The sequence below is a fragment of the Chiloscyllium plagiosum genome, unplaced genomic scaffold, assembly GCF_037043375.1.
Source record: "Chiloscyllium plagiosum isolate Xiang-an unplaced genomic scaffold, Cpla_swu_hap1 HiC_scaffold_40, whole genome shotgun sequence".
NCBI classification, from domain to species: Eukaryota; Metazoa; Chordata; class Chondrichthyes; order Orectolobiformes; family Hemiscylliidae; genus Chiloscyllium; species Chiloscyllium plagiosum.
The window spans coordinates 70,109,571-70,124,404 of record NW_028270178.1 but is presented as its reverse complement, the minus strand read 5'-3'; positions in this window follow the sequence as shown (position 1 = coordinate 70,124,404).

Sequence of the window (14,834 nt, the reverse complement as noted above, 5' to 3'; positions counted from 1 at the left end):
GCGAAAACTTTGTGGACATTTTAACATAAGCTGGATATTGAGATAATCATGCTTCTCCTTATAGAAAGTTTGTTGGATTTTTCTGTTATTAATCAGAGTTAAATTATAATCGGGGATGGGTAGAGTACTCATTTTAAACTTCTTCATTAGTATTACTACTTTTTTTCTCTTTCTTTGCTTGTGTCTGGGGTGCAGCTTAAGCTGGAGGGAGTTACAAAGGTAGTTGTGATGACTAAGTGCCGACCGAAGGGCAATTCAAGCACGATATTTGTTGTTAATTGCCTTGGATTCCATATTGGTAGCAGGCACAAGATAAAGTTTTAAGATATGTAAGCGTCCCCAGTTGGCGGGGGAGGTAAATTCCCCTTTCGAGTATCATTGGAACTTTGGATTTTGTTTCGTTCTTTGGTTTTTTATGTGTTTAGCTTTGGAAAGTTTTGAGAGCTTGTTAGTTGTAGTAGTTTAGGTTTGTACAGTTTTTATGGTCGATGAGTTTTTTTCATTAATAATTAGCGATGTGTAATTCGATGCGAAACTCTAGAGTTGAAATGTTGCTACAGTGTAATTTGGATAATGATGTGCTTAAATGGTGTACCTGGAACATTAAGGGGAGCCATCTGCCAGTTTAGAGGAAACATGTACTTTCTCGTCTTAAAACAGAGAGGGTGGATGTTGTCCTATTTCAGGTAATGCACCTTGATGACAAGGAACCTTTGACGTTACAACAGGGCGGGTTTGATCGGCTTTATTTCTCATCTTTTAATACTAGAAGTAGGGGAGAAGCCATACTAGTTAGGAAGAATCTTCCACTTAAATTACTAGATTGTATTAGACACTTACGGAAGGATCATCATTCCCAAAGTCTTGAAGTATTTTGAATGTTTCCTGCGCCCGCCGCCACCACCATCACCACCATCACCTCCACCCCCCGACCCGGCGCACCCTCTTAAAATCCTGTTAGATGCATTTCCAAAAGTAAGTTATTTTCCATGGTGGAACATTATTGTATAAGGAGATTTCAACTGTCTTATGGCCCCACGGTGGACAGAATGTCCAAATGTCCCCCAATACCCTCGTTATAATGTACGCAATTAGTGGATTTGTGTGCAGAACTAGAGCTGGTGGATGTCTGGATGCAGATCTACCTCACAAGGAGGGATTTTATTTTCTTCTTTAGTCCGCACAAATGATACACGAGGGTTGATCTCTTCCCCAGCCCTGCAACAGTATCAGACACGGTGGCATCCCGCACAATTGGGAATATTACCCCAACATACCTATCCCAGAAGTGGGATAGACGTCACATAAGATTATGTTTTATGCAGATGAGGGACTTATGTTTTTGTCTAATCCCACAATTTCAGCAGCTCACGTGATGTAATGCATTAATTCGCTTGTCGCCTTTTCAGGCTATAAGATTAATTTTACAAAGTTTGTGGCCATGCCTATGGGAGGTCTTAGAGAAATACCTGATATTGAAGGTAAATCCTGGTTTCCTTTTAAATGGTCACGGGATTGGGGCAGGGGGTTTCTCTATTTCGGTATATTGATTACATCCATCTTTGATCATTTATTTAACTTGAACTATGTCCATTTGTTTGACAAAAATATATAAGACCTTCAAAGATGGTAGGCACTTCCAACATCCTGGCTAGGTCGGATAGCTGTTCTTAAAATGAATGTCTTTCCTTATTTGCTATACACCGTCTGAATGCTTCCTTTGATGTTTCCCAGACAGATATTTAGGAGACTTAATGTCTGGATTAGCTCTTTTATTTGGCACCATAAGCGACTCTTTATCAATCTAACCAAATTGCAACTACCCCACAGATTGTGGGGAGTAGATCTCCCAGATTAAAAGCTGTCAATTAAGCTTTTTATTATCCTATGTTAGTGGCAGGGCCGCTGAGGACCCGGCGTCAATATGGTTAGATATTGAACCCTCTCCGACAAAGTGAACTCTTAGTAGTCTGTTGTTCTTCGACAAAATGACAACATTTATGGAGTATTATCATAACCCAATAATTATCAATAAAGTTAAAACATGAATGACAATGCGTCAGTTCGAGGACAATACAGCCAAAACCATGTTTCTTACCCCTATGATTGGTATACCGAGTTGTCAACCGGGGATAATTGATTTCATGTATAAACTGTGGGAAGCCAGGGGTGTGCCTTGCTTGAGTGATTTATAATTAGTAGAATCCCTACAGTGCGGATACAAACCCTTGGGCCAAGCGAGTCCACTTCGACCTTTTGAAGAGTAGCCCACCCAGACTCATTCCCTACCATCCTATATTTACCCTGACTAATAACCCAACCTACACATCCCTGAACACTATGGGTGATTTATCAATAGCCAATTCATCTAATCTGCACAGCTTTGGATCCTGGTGCTGTGAGGCCACAGTGCTAACTACTGAGACACCACGTTTTATTTGAGGGAGAAAGAATGACATCATTTGATCAAATAACTCGTAAGTATGGAATATCTAGTAGAGTCCTCTTCTGTATTTTGTTCCAGATCAGAGATTGATTTAAAAATAAACACACTTTTAACAGACTCTTACAAATCCGATAGAGAGAAGCGGGTGCTTATTGCTTAGAATACACTCTCTGTCAGTACCCTTTATCATTAGTTGGAGAGTGTCCGCTCAGACGAGACTGTGCAGCTTTGTGATGTCTGCGAGAGAGAGTTGCGGGTTCAGAACACTTCGGAGACATGGCAGGATATTTGTGAAAATGTTCGAAGGATTCTGATCTGTAATAGGACACATTCCATGCAGTTGAAAATTCTTCATAGTGTCTATCTGACCCCAGATTGTCTCTCAAAATGCAAAGTGGGATTACCTTCAGCATGTCCTAAATGCAGACTCTTACTCATTGCTTGTGGTCCTGTTGCAGGCTTCAGCTGGGGCACTGTGTCAGGTGTGATAGAGTGGGTCTTGGGGACTGAATTAGAGATGGACCTGGTTTCTCCTTTCCTGGGCCTGCCCAGGGTACTTTCCATAGATGAACTTGGGAAAAAATCCTTACTTTCCGTACTTTGCGTGCTAGGAAAAATATTCAGTTGTGTTGGATGTCTGAACGCGCACCCCCCTCCCCCCCGCCACGCCCCTCCCCCTTCTCGGGTCCGTTGGGTCGTCGTGAGCTCTTCATGGAGAATATCCCTTTGGACTTTCTCACTGGTATGTTGCACCAAAAAACACAGATTTATATGAGACATGACAGCCCTTTTTGGATTACCGCGATACAGGCTTATCTGCCACTCTAAGAAGGGCTTTTATATAGCCATGACGATATTGTCTAATGAATCTAATATCCAGCGATGAAGAACTATTAACATAAAAATATGTATCAGTTAATGATCTTGATGAATGAGAGGTATCGGTTTGTTATGCTGAGCTGTATTATTTATTCATTATTTATTGTTTAGTTTTGTTTTTCTTCTGTCTGTGTAGTGTTTTAACTTGTTTTGTATGTACATGCAATTGGATGTAAGTTTTTTCAGTTATTTGAGTTGTGTTGTAATTGGTTTATTATAATATTAAAAATCTCTTTTTCAATAAAAATACTTTGCAAAATTAAAATGCTAACATTGATAGAATAGAGTCTCAAATAACTGGCATTAGAGAGACCACTCATGGTGGTTTATCCTGAGGATCACCACAGTTCGGGTGTTGGGGTGAGGATGAGAGAACGTCTACTTCATGGTATTCTCTATCAGTGTGAGGAACTGAACCTGCGCTGTTGGCCTCCCTCTGCATCACAACCCAGCCGTTTGTCCAACTGAATGGGAGAACTGTGTAACTGTTACAGACAGAAACAGTCACAGACAAAGGGTAAGAGAAACATTCGTAACAAGGAAAGTGGCACAATTCAGATTACGCCTGAGGGTAAAAACGTTCTCTGCTCGAAATTGTATTTTATTACAAGACGTGTTTAGAAGCTGGTTTTGGTTTAATATCATTAAGGTTAGTCAAGTGAAATAACCAGAATTACTAAGTGTGATTAGATATCTAAAATAAGTGTTTATTTTTGTTCGGTTTGTGTAAAGCATGCTGGCATTTGCATGAAAATATAAAGATGATGGAATATACTGTTTGGAGTCTCCATCCCATGGGAAATGCCCTCAAACAGACGCTTGAAAAAAAAAGGGCGAAAAGTGCCAGAGTGCTGTCTGGCCAGGGACAAGGGGTTGAATAACTGAACCTTCCCGTAACGTGGAGCTGAGAAGACCATCAGTTCAGCGGGGACCTTATTAAATGCTAGAGCACGTTTGAAGGGTTGAATGGTCTCTGCATGTTTTGAATTGTGTGTGATTTGAAAAACGTGCTCCTCTGCTACTTCCTCTTATGTGTTACATACTGGGACACTGCCATTTTCCTGAAACTGGGAATTATTTGGAACATTATCGGGAACAATCCATAATCGGCATTCTCCAGAATATTCTATAACTGTGTGGGATGTTTTGCAAAGGCGTGATTTAGCGATAGAGAGAGAGAGAGAGTAAGTTTTGCATGCAGTAGTGAGAGTGGGGGACCATGAGCCTTGTTCGGGGATAGGTGCTATCACAAACATACAGTGAGTGTGAGGGAGCAGAGAGAATACGGTGACAGTTATCCTGACAGAGCGGGGAAGGTTATTGATGCTCGTACAGTATTGCTGGACATTTCTTCAGACCTCAGATAGTGCACTGAGCTGGGCGTTGAACTCAAACCATGCTCAGTGCGTCTAGTGGTGTGGCTCCCTCTGGGAAGAGAATGTTCTCCCTCTGTACTAGCCCATCCAATATGCCCACTGAGCTCAGTCAACAAACCATGGTGCAATTGCCCCTTATCTGCCAATCTGCCATTTTCCTGCCTATGTTCTGTATCCATCTAATCCTTTCCTATCTGTGTATTTGTCCAAATGCCTTTTCAATGTTGATATTGTACCCACTTCAACCACTTTCACTTCCACTGGCAACTCAGTCCATATGCATACCACACTCTGTGTAAAAAGGTTGACCCACAGGTTCCTTTTTATTTTCTTCCTCTCCAAACATTAACGGATGTCCTCTAGTCTTCGATTCCCCAACCTTGCAAACAAAATTGAAGTATTCACCCCTATGCACGCCTCCCATGATTTGATAAAATCTATACTTCCATAAGAACCACCTCAGTTTCCTACTCTGTAAAGAAAAACGTTCTAAACTGTCCAACTTCTCCCTAAACTCAACCTTTTAGCCCAGGAGACATCTTTGTAAATTTCTTCTGCATTCCTTTTTGTTCAATAATATCTTTTCTAGAGCAAGGTGAACAAAACTGAGCACAATACTCCAACTGCAGCCTTACCAACATCCTGTACAACTGCAACATAACGTCCCAACTTCTATACTCAATGCCCTGAGGAAGGCCAGTGTGCTAACAGCCTTCTTCACTGTCTTGCATATCTGTTACTCAAATTTCAGACAACCGTGCACCTGATCTCCAACGTCCTTTTGTTCCACTACACGCCTTAAGGCCCTCTCATTCATCATTAAACTCCTATCTGGATTTGACTTTCCAAAATGCAAGACGTCACACTTATCTATATTAAACTCCATTTGCTAATTCTCAGCCCACTTTCCCAGCTGGTTAATGTACTGCTGCAATTTCTGATAACGTTCCTCGCTGTAAATAATGTCTCCAATTTTAGTGTTATCTGCGTTGTGCACTCTGGTCCAAACCATTTATATAGAGAACAAACAGTCATGGGCCCAGCACCGACCCCTGAAGCACTCCAATTGTCACAGGCTTCCAGTCCGACAAGCGTACATCCACCATAGCCATTTGCTTCCTCACATCAAGCCATTTGTGTCGCCAATTTGCCGGTTCACCTTGGATTCCATGCGATTAACCTTTTAGAGCGGCCTACTATGTGGAATTTTATCAAAGGTCTTACTGAAATTCATATAGAATATGTCTACCACACTGCACTCGTCAACGTTCGTGGTCACTTCCTCAAACATCTCTAACAAAATTTGTAAGGCATGATACACAACGCACAAAGCCATGCTGACTGCTCCAAGTCAAACTCCGTCTTTCCAAATGGAGGCACATCGTATCTCTCAGAAGCTTCTCAAGTGGGTTAGCGAAAACAGATGTGAAGTTTACTGGTCTATATTTCCTAGGCTTTTCTTTGCAACCCTTCTTGAAGAAGAGCACAACATTTGCTACCACCCAGTCTTCCGGGACCTTGGCCACTGAACTGTCTTCTCTCGCCTCTTGCAGCGCTTTTGGATATATCTGGTCAGTACCAAGAGATTTATCTGACGTTGTGCATTCTAACATATCCAAAAGCAATTCTACTGTGATATGGACAGTACCAAGATATGACAACTAACCTCCCAAAGGTCACAGGTCTTCATGTCTTTCTTCATGGTAAACACAGAGAGGAAATTGAGGAATTCACCCATCTCTTGAGCTTTTACACATGCATGCCTAGTTTGGATTTTAAAAGATCCTATTCTCTCTCTAGTTGTTCTTTATCTTTACTGTACTGAATTTGGATTCACTCTAATGTTCTCAGCCAAGACTAGCTTATACCCCTTTTTCGCGTTGCTGATTCGCTTCTTCAGTAAACTTCTCTATCCCCTGTATACCTTCAGGGATTCCCTTGATACAAGCTGCCTGAACCTGAGCCAGCCTCCTTTTTTCTGGTCAGAGCCTCAATATCTCTTAACATCCAGGGTTCGCTCTTCCAGTCTCACTTTACCTTCACCCTCACAGGAAAATGGAAAGCTTCAAGTAGAGCTATCTCACTTTTATAACCCTCCCACTTGTCTGAGTTCCTTTTACCTCGAAACAAACAACTCCAATCATCCCCTGCAATCCCCTGTCTAATTCCAACAACATACGCCTTGCCCCAATTTAGAACTTGAATCTGTGGACCAATTTTGTCCCTCCCATAACTATTTCAAAATTACTACAACTCTAATCACTTTTCCCAAAATGTTCCCTCACTTTATCGCCTTCACCTATCCTGCCCTATTTCCCAACAGTAGGTCGAGATTGTCCCTTCCCGAGTAGGATACTCTATATATTGATTGTGGAAACGTTCCTGAACACACTTAACAAATTACGTTCCATCTAAGTTCTTAACCATCTGGAAGTCCTAATCTATGTTAGGAAAATTGAAATCACCTATTATCACAACCCTATTGTTCATGCAAGTCTCCCCAGTCTCCCTGCATATTTCTTCCTCTAATTCCCATTGATGATTTGGAGGCTTATAGTGCAAACACTATAACACTACCATCCCCCTCTAACTACTTTTCACCGTTCACGAAACCTCATGGGATATTATCTCAGTTATTTCAACTTTAAATACTGGTGTGATTCTCGCCTTAATCAGAACTATTGGTATTTAAACTGTTTCCATTTACATCTCTTCATCGCAGTGATTTTCACATCCAATGCACCCCTTGTCAAGGCGCAGTGGAGTTATGGAACTGCAAATGGATGGTAGCTGCATATCCTCTCACTTCCAACATTGGCTGCAAGATTCTCCACACTGGGCAGTGATCTAACACAGTGTTATCGAATAATGCAACAGTCGGTTTATATATGAATGAACCCAGTGCGGTCTGCACAGCTCCCCAAGCTGGACATTTAACCCATGATAAAAGATGAAGCATTGGTTTGGGCTGCACAGAGTAACATTCTGGATATTGCTGGGTTGCATTCAGCAGTACGCTAGACAAATCTACACATTGCTCCATACTGAAAGTATAATGGATGGGCTGGTTATGTGAGTTTGATTGCGAATGTGAGAGAACTAAACATCTGGCAATACCTTTATTTTGTGTTTTCATTCTTGTGATTGGACCCTTCAAATTCTGACTCATCCGGTTAGACCTGACACTCTGGATGAGTCATGGTGACTGTTATTACAGCATCTGGGTCTGCAACATGACCAACAAATTAAGCAGAAGCTACAGAGGGGACAATCTCCGTAAAATGGAATGAGGAAATCACAATCAGATCAGCCGTGCTCTTAGTGAATTGTGAGGCAGGATTTAATGGACCATTCATGCAACTTATTCATATATTTATGTTCGTTCCAAAGCAAACTCCCCTTCTCTCCCAGTATCCCATACTGGTGGGGAGTGAGTCCCCTCCTCCTGTTCCTGCGTAACAGGATCCTCGGGCCTCACTAGCTTCCAGATTTCCCTCTGTCCCAGTTTCGAGCAGTTCAATGACAGCCTTCTGTTCCTGTGCCCCAGTCTGGAACAGTTGAATGACTGACTCCTGTTCCTGTGTCCCAGTCTCGAGCAGTTGAATGACATCCTTCTCGTCCTGTGTTCCAGTCTTCAGGAGCTCACTGACTGCCTCCTAATCGAAGTTTTGTGAAAATATATGTCCTCCTTCTGCTCTTGAATAACAGGCTGCAATAGTTCTGTGCTCACTTGCTGCTCCTGTGGAATGAAATTGAGTGCCTGAATGGACTCTTCGCATTCTCCTGTTGCTGTAAAACACCATCAAAATCTGAATGATTTATTTTTGCATTTGACTGTCAGTAATTGAGCAAACAAGCTGACTGACAGAATTCAGAAGCTGAATAGCCTCCTTCTGTTCCCATGTTAAACACTCAAGAGTCAATAGACTCTCAGAGATGTATAGCATGCAAGAAGATCCTTCGGTCTGGTCATCCATACCGACCAAATATCCTAAGTTAATCTCGTCCCCCTTGCCATAGTTTGGTCCATCTCCCTCTAAACACTTTTCATGCATGTACCCATCCAAATGCCTTTTAAATGGTGTAACTGTACCTGTCTCCACTACCTCTTTTTGGCTTTTCAATCCATACACAGTGGTGTCTGTGTGAAAATGTTATCCCTCACGCCCCGTTTTAAATCTTTCTCCTCTCACCTTAAACCTTTGTCTTCTATATTTGGACTCGTCTATCCTGGGGAAAAGACATTGACTTGACTGTTTACCATTTCTATGCCCCTCATGATTTTATAAACCTCTTTGAGGTCCCCCATCAGCCTCAACACTTGAAAATGGTCCCAGCCTATTAAAACTCTCCCTGTAACACTAACCCTCCAATACCTGCAACATTCTTTTAAATCTCTTCTGCACTCTTTCAAGTTTGACAACATCTTTCCGACAGCAGGGTGTCGGAAGGCAGTATTACGAAAGTGGCCAAACCAATGTCCTGTACAGATGCAACATGTCATGCAAATGCTTAGACTCAAAGCACGCACCAATGAAGGGAAAACGCCCGAGTGCCTTCTTCACTGTGCTGTATATCTGTGACAGCACTTTCAAAGAACTGAGAACCTGCACCACAAGGTTCCTCACAGGGCAGCGATCTGGGCTTTATTATATTCTTGAATGACTGGCTAAGTGGCGTTTGTACATTCTCCCCGTTTCTGTGTGAGTTTCCTGCGGTGCTATGTTTTCCTCTGACAGTATGAAGATATACAGGTATGAGTAGATTGGCCACCTAAATTGCATTTAGTACCCTGGGATGTGTGGGCGAGGCGGATTAGCCATGGGAAATGCAGCTCAGAGGGATAGGGTAGGGGTTTGTCCAGTGGGATACTGTTTAGAGGGACGGTGTGGACTCGATGAGCCGAAAATCCTGTTTCCTAACTGTAGGGATTCTATAATTTCTATGGAGTTATCCTTGATTGACAACTTTCGACAGGACCCTACCTAAATGTCTTGCCCTGGTTTTTCTTGCCAAAATGCAACACCTCACATTTATCTAAAATAAACTCCATCTGCCACTCCTCAGCTAACCTAATCAATGTCCTATTATATTCTGAGATATCATTCTTCACTGTTGAATATACAACCAAACTTGGAATTATCTACAAACTTACTGACCGTACTTCATATACTCAAATGCAAATGATTTGTATAAGTGACAAAAGTCAGTGGACCCACTATTGATCTTTGCGTCACGCCACTGGTCACAAGTCTCCATGTTCAATGAACAAATGTCCACTGTCACACCTTATCTTCAATATTCAAGAAAATTCTGTATCTAAATGGCGGGCTCTCCCTGGATCCCAGGCAGTCTAACCTTGCTAACCAGACCACCATGTAGAAAATTTTGGTTTTCTTACTGAATTCCATAAAGACAACATCCATTGTCCTGCCTTCATCAATCATCTTCATCACTTCCTCAAAGGTTTCCACCGAGTCAGTGAGACATGCTCTCCAATGTACAAAGCCCGCTTCAGTCCTTGGCCTTCCAAATGCAGAAACATCGTTTCCCTCAAAATCCCCTCCCACAATTTAGTTACCATTGACATCAGGCTCACTGGTGTATAGTTACCTGGTTTTTCCTTAATTTCTGAAATAATGACACTACGTTAGTAGCCCTCCAGTCTTTTGACACATCACTCGTGGAAATCAATGTTAAAAATATATCAGCAAAATGCTGAACAATTTCTTTCCTAGCTTCCCACAAACTTTTGGGATACAACTGATCAGGTCCCAGAAATTTGTTCACGTTTATATGTTTTAAAATGTCCAACATCTCATTGTAATATATATACTTTTCAAGATATCACTATATATTTCATCATTCTCTCGTTCTTCTAATCTCTTCTACATTAAATACTGAGGGGAAATACTTGTTTACCATCCCTTCCATCTCCTATGGCTCCACACATGCATAGCCTTACTGATCTTTAAGGTGCCCTATTCTCTCCCTAGTTAATATTTTGCCATTAAAGGATTGTACAGTTGCTTCAATGCCTCGTTAACCCTATTTCTAAAGCCATCTCATGTCCACATTTTTCTGGCCCGAGCTCCCCGTTGACTATACATTTACTGCCCTTATACTCTTTTCGGGATTCACTTGATATCATCTCTGTTTTCCTGACATATGCCTCCTTCGTTACCTTGACCAGAGCATCAATATATCTCGCCATCCAGCACTCCCTGCACCCACCAGCCTTGCTCATCTGACTTATAGAAACATGTTGGCTCTGGACTCTCTGAAACCAAGTGTTGATCGCCTTGCATTTTCCAACCATCCCTTTACCTGTGAAGAGAGTATTTCAATCAGCCTTTCATAGGATTCGCCTAACACTTTCAAAATTGGCCTTATTCAAAGTTAGAACTTTAATGTTTACATCAGTGTTTTCCGATTCCTCAACTAGTTTAAATATAATATGTATGCGTAGCAGCCTTGAAGGTTAAATAAACATTGCCTGCCAAATAACAGGGTTGGGAGGCTGAATAGGCTCCTCCTGTCCCTCTTTAATAGACTGGAGAGGCTGAATGGCCTCCTCCTCTCCCTCTGAAATAGAGTCGAGAGGCTGAATGGCCTCCTCCTGTCCCTCTGTAATAGACTGGAGAGGCTGAATGACCTCCTCCTATCCCTCTGTAATAGAGTAGAGAGGCTGAATGGCCTCCTCCTGTCCCTCTGAAATAGACAAAAAAGGCTTCATGGCCTCCTCCTCTTCGTGTGTTACAGACCCGAGACATCAAATGACAGAGCAACCAATGGATTACGAGCAGCCGGTAAACTACTTCTAATGGAGGTCCATCCTTTCTCAGTTACAGACACACAGACAACACAATGTACTCCAGTTGCCCTCTCATTAACACTTCATATAGCTGCAGCGACACATCTCTTTGTTTTGAATGTTTCTGTTGGCAAAATGTGCCAATATCCCAGCTTTCCAGCTTTTCAAGTAGCAACAGGCTAATATAGGCTGTATGGCCTTCTCTTATCCCTCTCTAAGAGGTCCATAGAGGCAGAATTGTTTCGGCCTGTTCCTGAGCAGCAGTCTCAATGCTCTAACTCAAGGTTATGAAAGATTTGACAACAGGACATTAAAACCAGGAGTTACCTCACACAGGTCATTAAGTACCATACTTTGTGTTCAACTATCTACAAACTTGCCCACCCGACTTTTTTATGCAGCTGATCTGATATTTTATAACTGCCTCCTTTCATGAACAGGGTGGAACATATATAGACCGCTGCAGTGTTCTGTTAATACTCTCGTATACAAGGAAAGAAAGATTAAGGAGATTGAAAGATTTATGGTCCATCCCTCAGCAATCCTCATCCACTCCATCCAAAACCAGTAAATGAAAAGTGATGTATGGAATTGGTTAACTGAGCCTATTTGTTCAGTGACTGCGATTAATGCCAATCTCCATGGTTTCTAATTATCCCAGTGGAGGGTTTCAGTCTTTTAATGATAAATGGGCTGCGTTTAATGTGTTAATCTATAACATGAGCGGGAGCATCACCGACAGCAGATCTAGAGAGGGTGGGGGGGGGGAGGAGAGATCAGAATCTGAGAACATTAGACTGGAATGGTCCAACAATGGATCAGAATCTGAGAACATTAGACTGGAATGGTCCAACAATGGATCAGAATCTGAGAACATTAGACTGGAATGTTCCAATAATAGACAGGAGATTATCTGATTATATTTGGTATCTTTCTGCATTTGATTGGTTGTCATTATCATCGCAGCGCGATTACGCTCTTCTGATTATTCAATACTTTTATTGTCTCTTCTGAGCTATCGTTTGTGTTCCTGATGAGTGTCACTGTCCAGATTTATTTTTCTATAAACCAGTCATGACTGTATTATTGTTCTTTCATATAGTCCGCACGTCTTGCCATTATTATTGTTCCTGTTTTAACTCTGAATCCAGATATTTACTCTACAGACCACGACTAACTATAACAATGAAGGTGTTCAATTACTGTCTCGGTCTCTGCTCTGGACGTGTTACTCACGGGTGTCTATATTGACCTACTCAGTTTCAGTGGAGAACCACAATGTATGTATAGCCTTTGCTATTAAGGGCATGGAGGTCACTGTCTACTGTTCTGGTTACAAACTCCACTTCCTTCTACTTTTTCCATCCCATTCCTGGCTAATATCTGCAGCTGAAGCAGACAAGTCACAACTGTGGGAGATCCCTTTGACTATGAGCTGATTCTTGACATCATTCCCTGACCATTTCTAACTTGAAATACTCACCACTCCAGAATATATCTCACTGTTTTATTCCATCTGCTGTTTGAATCTTGAGCTATGAAGTACATTCTTAACGCAGCCAATAATCTGCTGCTGACTCTCCCGGCTTCAAGCCTGCCAAAGCAAATCTGATTCTAACACACACCAAACTCCCATTCATCTGTCATTCCTGTGCACGCCGATGTATATTGCTATTGTGTCTGGCAATGCCTTTATTTTAAGATTCTCTAACACTTTGTCTCATCTGTCATGAAACTTCTCTCGTTCTTTCTGTCGATTAACAAAAGGCCTGCCAGTTGTTCGTACTTAAAGTAATTTCCTCCATGTGTGTTCCTTCTCAAACAATGAGTTTCGCATTCAACCACGCCAATCATGCGCACGCAAACACACACACACACACACACGAACAAAACACACAGGCAGCAAACCTTCCCATTGTAGGCAGTAATCTGTTGCGAGTATAGTTAGCATATGATAGTAAAGTTTGCAATACTCTCTATGCTGGGCAGATAGTGCAGTTTACTGAGCAACACACTAGCATGGTCTGCACAGCTCTCCATGCTGGGCCGTCACCTTGTCCCAGTTTATGTTGTTTGTGGTGTTCTGTGAAGCAGATTGAGAATTTGATGTAACAAACCATTCCAGCTGATCTGACAATGCCTTTATTCAATGTTCTCATTCTTGTCATTTTATTCCCGAAGATCTCACTTCTCCAGTTTGTCCCACTGCTCTGTCTTTTTCCCCATATTTCCACAACATCTTTTCAGTTAATTAACTGTCTGTTTCTGTCTTAAATTTGAATCTCTCTGTCCCTCTGTATCTTTCCCTGGCCTTGAGTTTTGGCTCCCTAGTGTGTCGAGTGCTGGTATTGTGTAGCCCAGAAATAATGAAATGGTGTGTGTCAGGCTGTTGTTCATTTCCCAGTATGTCCCATATAATGGTCCATGGACAGGCGTGTATTAGAAGTTATGAGACACATCCTTGTAACTTGGTCGATATCTGTGGTTGTCCATCTCAGGTGACCTTGCGATCAGTAACACGAGGAAGCCCATTTGAAGGACAATGCATCTAAATTGCCTGACAATGCTGTCACTTTTTAAATAAAAGGTTAGTTTCACTTTTTGTTTGTAAGACGTCTTAAAGGCCAAACTGCCTACTGAAAACGGCTCAAGTAAATAACTTACCGGGCTTTTTAGGTTTTTAGTAAATAGTAGTAACAATGGCCAGCTCACACAGACAAGCCTTTCTAGGTTTTTTTCTTGTAGCTGTAACAATCACCAGGTGTTTGGGGTCCCAGAAGGGTTGGACGTTTTAGTAAATTATCCCCAGCTGCTATTCTCTCTGAAATTTCACTTGATGCTGTTTCCTCCTGGATTGGAGAACTGTGTGCAAGAATGCATGTCTGAATGCTCGTTTTTGCCAATGGTTGTGTTTAGGTGATGTTAGTATATTGGAACAGTTCATTTGTAGAACGTACTGTATCCATTATTCGGTTAAGGTTTCCAATAGTTAAGTTATTCTAAATTCATCTTCATTTTGTATGGATTTTCATTAGAGTATTTAAATATATTGTGTTTTGCTTAATGGTGAGTAGTTTGACTAGGAGCATCACATCCGGAACACCCAACACACATCTACTTTAAAATAAGGAAAGGTTGGCATCCAAGCTAACTTCTTAAAAGAGTTTGAGGTACTCTAGCTGGTCTATAGCAAACTGGGGACTCTTGTCTGGTTCTAAATCGATAATACCAAATTGTGTTTAGAATTTGCAAACAGGCCATTCGACCCAACAAGTCCACAATGACACTCCGAGTGACACTGACACTCCCCGATGGTGTA